Source organism: Curcuma longa, chromosome 13, assembly GCF_044706935.1.
Source record: "Curcuma longa cultivar G26 ecotype Majalengka, Jawa Barat chromosome 13, ITB_CL_G26_1.1, whole genome shotgun sequence".
Lineage (NCBI taxonomy): Eukaryota > Viridiplantae > Streptophyta > Magnoliopsida > Zingiberales > Zingiberaceae > Curcuma > Curcuma longa.
In genome coordinates, this window is record NC_133873.1 from 2,183,664 (window position 1) to 2,190,080 (window position 6,417).

General features: G+C 36.9%; 1 pseudogene; it reads right to left on the reverse strand.

Annotated features, from left to right (window-relative positions):
- Window positions 1-1,009: 1,009 nt before the first annotated feature.
- Window positions 1,010-6,120, reverse strand: LOC141844118 (deSI-like protein At4g17486; annotated as a pseudogene).
- Window positions 6,121-6,417: the final 297 nt, after the last annotated feature.

Genomic DNA, 6,417 nt, shown 5'->3' on the forward strand with positions numbered 1-6,417 from the left:
AGCCCAGATTTTATTTTGATACATGGACATAAGCATCAAGAACCCAAGCTTTTATCCTATGCATCTCACACCGTTCTAGATTTCATAATACACAAATTATATCTAGTGTGCTTTGTGAGATGCAGCTAACCTAGGTCTATTGGAGCATGATCTCTATTAGGAGTGTCTAGACTAAGACCAAATTTTTATTTTAACTTTAAAGTCAAAATAAATTTAAAAATATCATTTTTGAAACTGAGTTTGTCAAATAAAAAAAGATGAGTAAGTAAATTTTAAAAACATGTTGAAAGATATAAATAATAGTAGATTTAAAAATTCTATTTTTAAAAAAATATATTGTAAAAAAAATGATTTTGAAGATTTATCCTTAGTCTACCAAGCATATTCCTAATTTAGCAAAAGATGCAATCATAATTGATAGACTTACACAAGTGATGAAAGGCTAGACATATTAGGAGTCATTTGTTTTAAATGTTGAAGACTAAGGGCAACCAATATTGATGGGGTCCCTGAAGAAAGGGAAGACAATGAAGGCAAGCATCCCATTGTATTTCTGTCTAAGCCAATTAAAAAAGTTCAATGAACTCAATTTTTTGCCAAGTTCTATTGCTTCCTGAAAGTATTGCCCATGCTCCATGCAAACAATCATAGACCTAGCGAGCGAGTCTAAGAATGAACTAATAATACAATAACAACTAAATCTTATCCCAAGAATAAACTAATATAACATAAAAATTAAAATTATTGACAACTTGTTAACAGGGAGCAAAGGTATTTGTAACCATCCTAAACGAGCATATAAGTCAGAGACAACACAGATTTAAAGTTCAGACACTTTTTAGACATCTAAATTTAAAAAAGAAAAAAAAAGAATATATAGAAAGCAGATCGTTGTGCAAGTTCTATAGTAAAGAACAAGGCCAGCCTGTTTACTTGAGAAAGGATCATCAACTAATAGGCACGATGTTAGATACATTCGAGAAGAATACACCTGGCACTATAACACCCCATGCAAAAAGCTTCCACAAGATTAAGTTACAAACGAAGATAAATGGAAACAGTAGTGCAAACGCCAACTTTTTGGTAACAATTAGGAAGCAGGCAAGAAGTCACATGAGATCTCTGGCAAGCCTCAAATGCTGGTCATTCGCATCAACAAAATCAATGTTTGATCTCTTTAGAAGTTGATGGATTGATTCTTCATCAGTTTCCTCTCCATTTGATGAATATGAATCCGATCCATCTTCTGTTTTTAAGAATTGTGATAACTCGATCAGATCAGATCAGATGGTAGAAATCAAATTAACTAGAAATCTTCTCTAGTGTCCTATATTTACAACAAACATCATAGCTCATGAAGAAATTCCATGCTTCCTAAACAATTAGAAAATTAAAAGGAACATCGTTCATAAATTGATGGTAACAGTATATGCAGAACATGCATTCGTGTACAACAGTCTAATGTAGAACTTCCTATACAGTAAAACATGTTAGTCGAAATAGTGGATGGTATAATCAAGATTTAAACAGTTTGAGACATGCCAAAGTTTTGATTTATGACCAGAACGATAAGGTTTCGATACTGTATTTTACTGTGTCAATACGGTTTCAATACTTTTTTAAATATAAATATATTAATTAAAAAATATTTTTATGAAAATTTGATTATTATAGATGTTTACTATTGAGTTATAATTGAGATATTAAATGTTGAATTCAAATTTTGATATTATCTCGTGAAATATTGATACTTATTGAGTAAAAGTCAATTTAGGATTAACTAAAGTATGTTGTATAAACATGATAGAATCAAGTAGGTTTAAATTGTATTTAATTTAAATTTATTTTGATCAATTTAAAATTAGACCAAATTTACATATATATAATAATTATAGTAATATATTATAAGGTTAGAAATTATATAATATTATTTTTTCTATCAATCTATTCCTCCATCTTAAAGAGATTTTTTTTCTCTATTTACCTCATAAACAGATGGACAAAAAAAAAATTAACCATCCTTTATGAGGGATTTTTTTTCTTTGTTTATCTTATGGACAATGAAAGCAAGAAAAAATTAACAACGTTAAAGCTATTTTTTTCCTCTCTGTTTACCCTCGTGGACGAATGAAAAAAAATAAATAACAATGAAGGAGAAAAAAAATTAATGGATCAAGGAGGGGAAAAAAATCAAGAGAGAGAGAATTTTGAATTAAATTTCATAAAAATTAAAAATTAAAAATTAAAAATTAATTTAATTTAAAAAATGGAGGAAGTCATGACCTCACAGTGTCCTCCACGACGTCGCAAGGTTGCAACTTCCTCCGAGACCTAATGAGGTCATGCTAGTCAACGGGCGGAATGGAAAATTCCTCCTATACTGACCGACACGGTATTTTATACCATGGGTATTGTAGGGTCCCCAAGGATGTATGTATCTCCACAATGGCATGATATTGTCCACTTTGGGCCTAAGCCCTCATGGTTTTGTTCTTGGGCTCTCCCCAAAAGGCCTCAGCCAATGGAGATATCTTCCATCCTTTTAAACCCATGATCTTTTCCATGTGTTATAGATGTGGGACTATGTTTGCACCTTTGCAACCCAACAATCCCCCCCTCAAACAAAGGACCACAGGCCCCCCTCAAACGGAAAGCCTCCGTTTGATGTGAATCCTCGACCCACCAGGACTTCCTGCCCAGCCGCAACCAGGACTTCCTGCCCCTCGGTCCACTCGACCTACTAGGACTTCCACCAGCCGCAACCAGGACTTCCTGCCCCTCGGTCCACCCTGACCTACTAGGACTTCCTGCCCAGCCGCAACCAGGACTTCATGCCCCTCGGTCCACCCGACCTACTAGGACTTCCTGCCCAGCCACAACCAAGACTTCATGCCCCTCGGTCTACCCGACCTACTAGGACTTCCTGCCCGGTGTCTGGTCCTCTTGATTCAAACACGGGAGCCCCCACTTCCTTTGTTTTAAGGTTCAACCCACATGGTTAGATCCGAATCATGGCTCATCCGGCGGTTAGTCCGGTGAAGAGCGGCCTCGCTCTGATACCAATTGTAGGGTCCCCAAGGATGTCTGTATCTCCACAATGACATGATATTGTCCACTTTGGGCCTAAGCCCTCATGGTTTTGTTCTTAGGCTCTCCCCAAAAGGCCTCATTCCAATGGAGATATCTTCCATCCTTTTAAACCCATGATCTTTTCCATGTGTTATAGATGTGGGACTATATTTGCACCTTTGCAACCCAACAACAAAATACTTTGAAAGTGTCCCAAAGTGCTTGATGAATTTTGTGGACAAAAATATTTAATGGATCATGGAGAAACCATGCTCACAAAAAAAAAAAAAAAAAAATCAAACATGAAGGTGGAAAATCAGTTGCATGTTTAAAATAAAATTACATCCAACTTTGAATCATGTAAAAGCCACAAAATCTCAAGCCTAAAACCCAAATCCCTTGTTAAGTTTTGCCTACAGCGGTCCAAAAAAAGATATCTAGAAAGAAATATTCTAGAAGTAATGCTAAGGATTGGCAACGTTGATTTATAAATAAACAAATGATAGTGATCTATCAGAAACTGAGAAAGCAAAGAGCAAAAAGAATATAGAAGGATATACTATGTAAATGGGTGGTAGAATGAAAAGTTCAAAGTTAGGGGAGTAATAAAAAAAATTTACCTATTTGATTGAATGGGAAGCAATGGAATGGCAAATGGCCTTAAGATTTACTCAGTGCTGTGATTTTCAGTTTCTAAATGAACACAATTAAAAATTCAGACCCAATTTGTTTCAAGGGATACACTTCCAGATGGGCACTTAGCCTGGATAATGCATAACAGCTACATCGACAAATTCTAGAATGACTGAAAACCAACTCCTACATAACATATTTTTATTCAGCTGTTTATTCTTTTGATAAGGATCTATCTAGGTAATTATTCTTTCCTCTTTAGTTGAAGCAATAATATCCAATCATCAAGAGCTAAAATGTTCTTCCATCTTATCTACAGGAAACTTCAGTTTCTTTTCTTGTAAGGATCTGTTTACTTTGAGAGAAAGGAAAAGAAATTTGATGGTAGAGGAGAAGAAAGCAAGGTATGGATGACTCCCTCCTCCATGTACTTCTAAGGATAGCAAACTATGAGAAGAGTGAGGACTGATCAGTCTGCTGTTTGTTTGATCCATCTCCTCCACCTTCTACCTCAATGAAGCTGATCAAGTTCATGGTTGGTCTGCTTGTTGTAGCTGATAGTGCTCAGACTGAGCTACAAATGCAACAGAGTGCTTGAACAGTGGCAACAATAGGGTGATAGGGGATTATCAAGCAAAGTGATGCTCCATCTCCTCCAAATCTGCCCCACGAACAATTACCTAGAGGTAGCATAAACAAGCTAGGCACAACTGGTTAAAGGTATTGCAATAAGAGTATCAAAAGTTCCATGGTTGTGACCTCACCAAAATTTTCCCTTCTCTCCCCCTCCCCCTTCGTCCCTTCCCTTCCTTTTCCTTTAACTTGATCCCCAAGTAACTACCAATCAAGGCCTTAAAGTTTGTGCATAAATATATATAAAAGATATATAAGTGTAAACAAAAGTAAGAAGAGTTTCAAATCACCAGAATAGGCTGGATGAACTGGTAATTGTCCAACTGCTGGGACCCGAATGTTCTCAGGGAGAATGCAGTTAAAAAATGATCCTGAAAATTCCTAATCACGTGCAAATTAATATCCACATATTTTCATAAAACCAAAGGTTATTTTTCAAGAAAGACACTAACCTAGTCTGGCAAGTCTATTCACCCATCCGGGAATAGGTTTTCCTGTCAAACTTCTACAAACTTCATCTGTGAAATGATTGCAGTTTTTAACGATCAAATGGTAGGTGTCACCATGATAGTTTCCAGCGAGACCTTCAAGGAATGAGCAGAATTCTGAGTGGGACATGTCAGTAGTACCCAGACACACAGAGCGTCTGAAGATAAAACCAGGACAGTTTTTCGGTTCCACCTCAAACACTCCACTCGCTGGGTAATCATGTGCTCCAAATCCATACTCCATACCATGAACTACAAGAAAAAGTGAACTTAGTCGTTGATAATAGCATAGTAGATGAAACAATGGACAGAAAAATCAGGAAAAAAAACATCATGCCATATGAAGATAGAGGTTGACTTGTGGAGAAATATAAAGTGAACTGGATCATATTTGAAATATTTGACTAGTGTGTGGCGTAAGGTTTTGCAATGGAAAATTGACAACCTAGAGATTGTGTTTGATTTGCAAAGAAAGAGCAGTGAAAAAAATAATAGAGTTGGGAAAACATCAGTCTCTTTTCCAGAAGAAAATACTGCTAAAAATAATACGATACATACACCATCTTTGTTGTTCCAGTGCAATGTTCAGAAAGAAACATAGAGGTCAATTCGGATAAATTAACAAGTATTGATATTAATAATTCCGTTGTGTTGGTGAAACACTAACTTACAAGCTTATGCTGTAGATCTATCCTGAACCACAATATATGTAAGATTTTTTTATATGCAAATGTTGAGACAAATCTACCTAATCCGAAGCAAATTCTGAGGGTTGTCCACTTAGTTATCATGATAAAGATCCAGATTAAAACAAGATAAAATCCTTGTAGAAAATTGCTAAACAGGAGCTAATGTCTTGCAAAAATTGCAGGAAACAATAGCATCACAGAAAATCAAGTTTAATGTTAATTCCTAAATCAAAATTGAAAAAAGGAACCAATGCAAAGAATCAGAAAACTAATAATAACAATAATAGCACCTTCGATCCCAGAATGAAAACATCAAGCCCGAACCAATAGAGGTACTTGTTCATCAGCGTCAAATCGTAGACATTCAGATAAAGATACGTCCGGCTGTTTCCATCCCCGCGCTCATTGCGCATCCCCCTGGAAGAAGTGGATTTCGGCAGGATCGGTGCCATGTCCGACAAATCGGGCCGGCAGAGATCAAAAGAAGCCCTAGAATCCCCTAATTCGACATCCAATCCAGCGTCTCCGACCTACCTCTATTCTACGGCCGGGGATCGGGAGGTTGAGACTCCAGGGCTTCCACTTCTCCGCGAGGGGAGCGTCGCCCTCTTCTGCAATAAGAGAGAGAGAGAGAGAGAGAGAGAGGGAGATTTATTTTATTTCCGTTTCCCCCATTCTTTAGGGGCATCGATTAACGATCTCCTTTCCTTTGGGACCAACCTGACCTGATGCAAAAGATGACCCGACAGTGACCGAACCAGACCATGATCCGGCTGATCGACTGCCACTCCAGTCTCTCTCTTTCTCATATCTGAAAGACCCACCGAACCAGATCATGATCTGGCTGATCGACAGGACAACTCAATATTTTTTTTTCTCTCTCTCATATGAAAGATTTAAGTGAA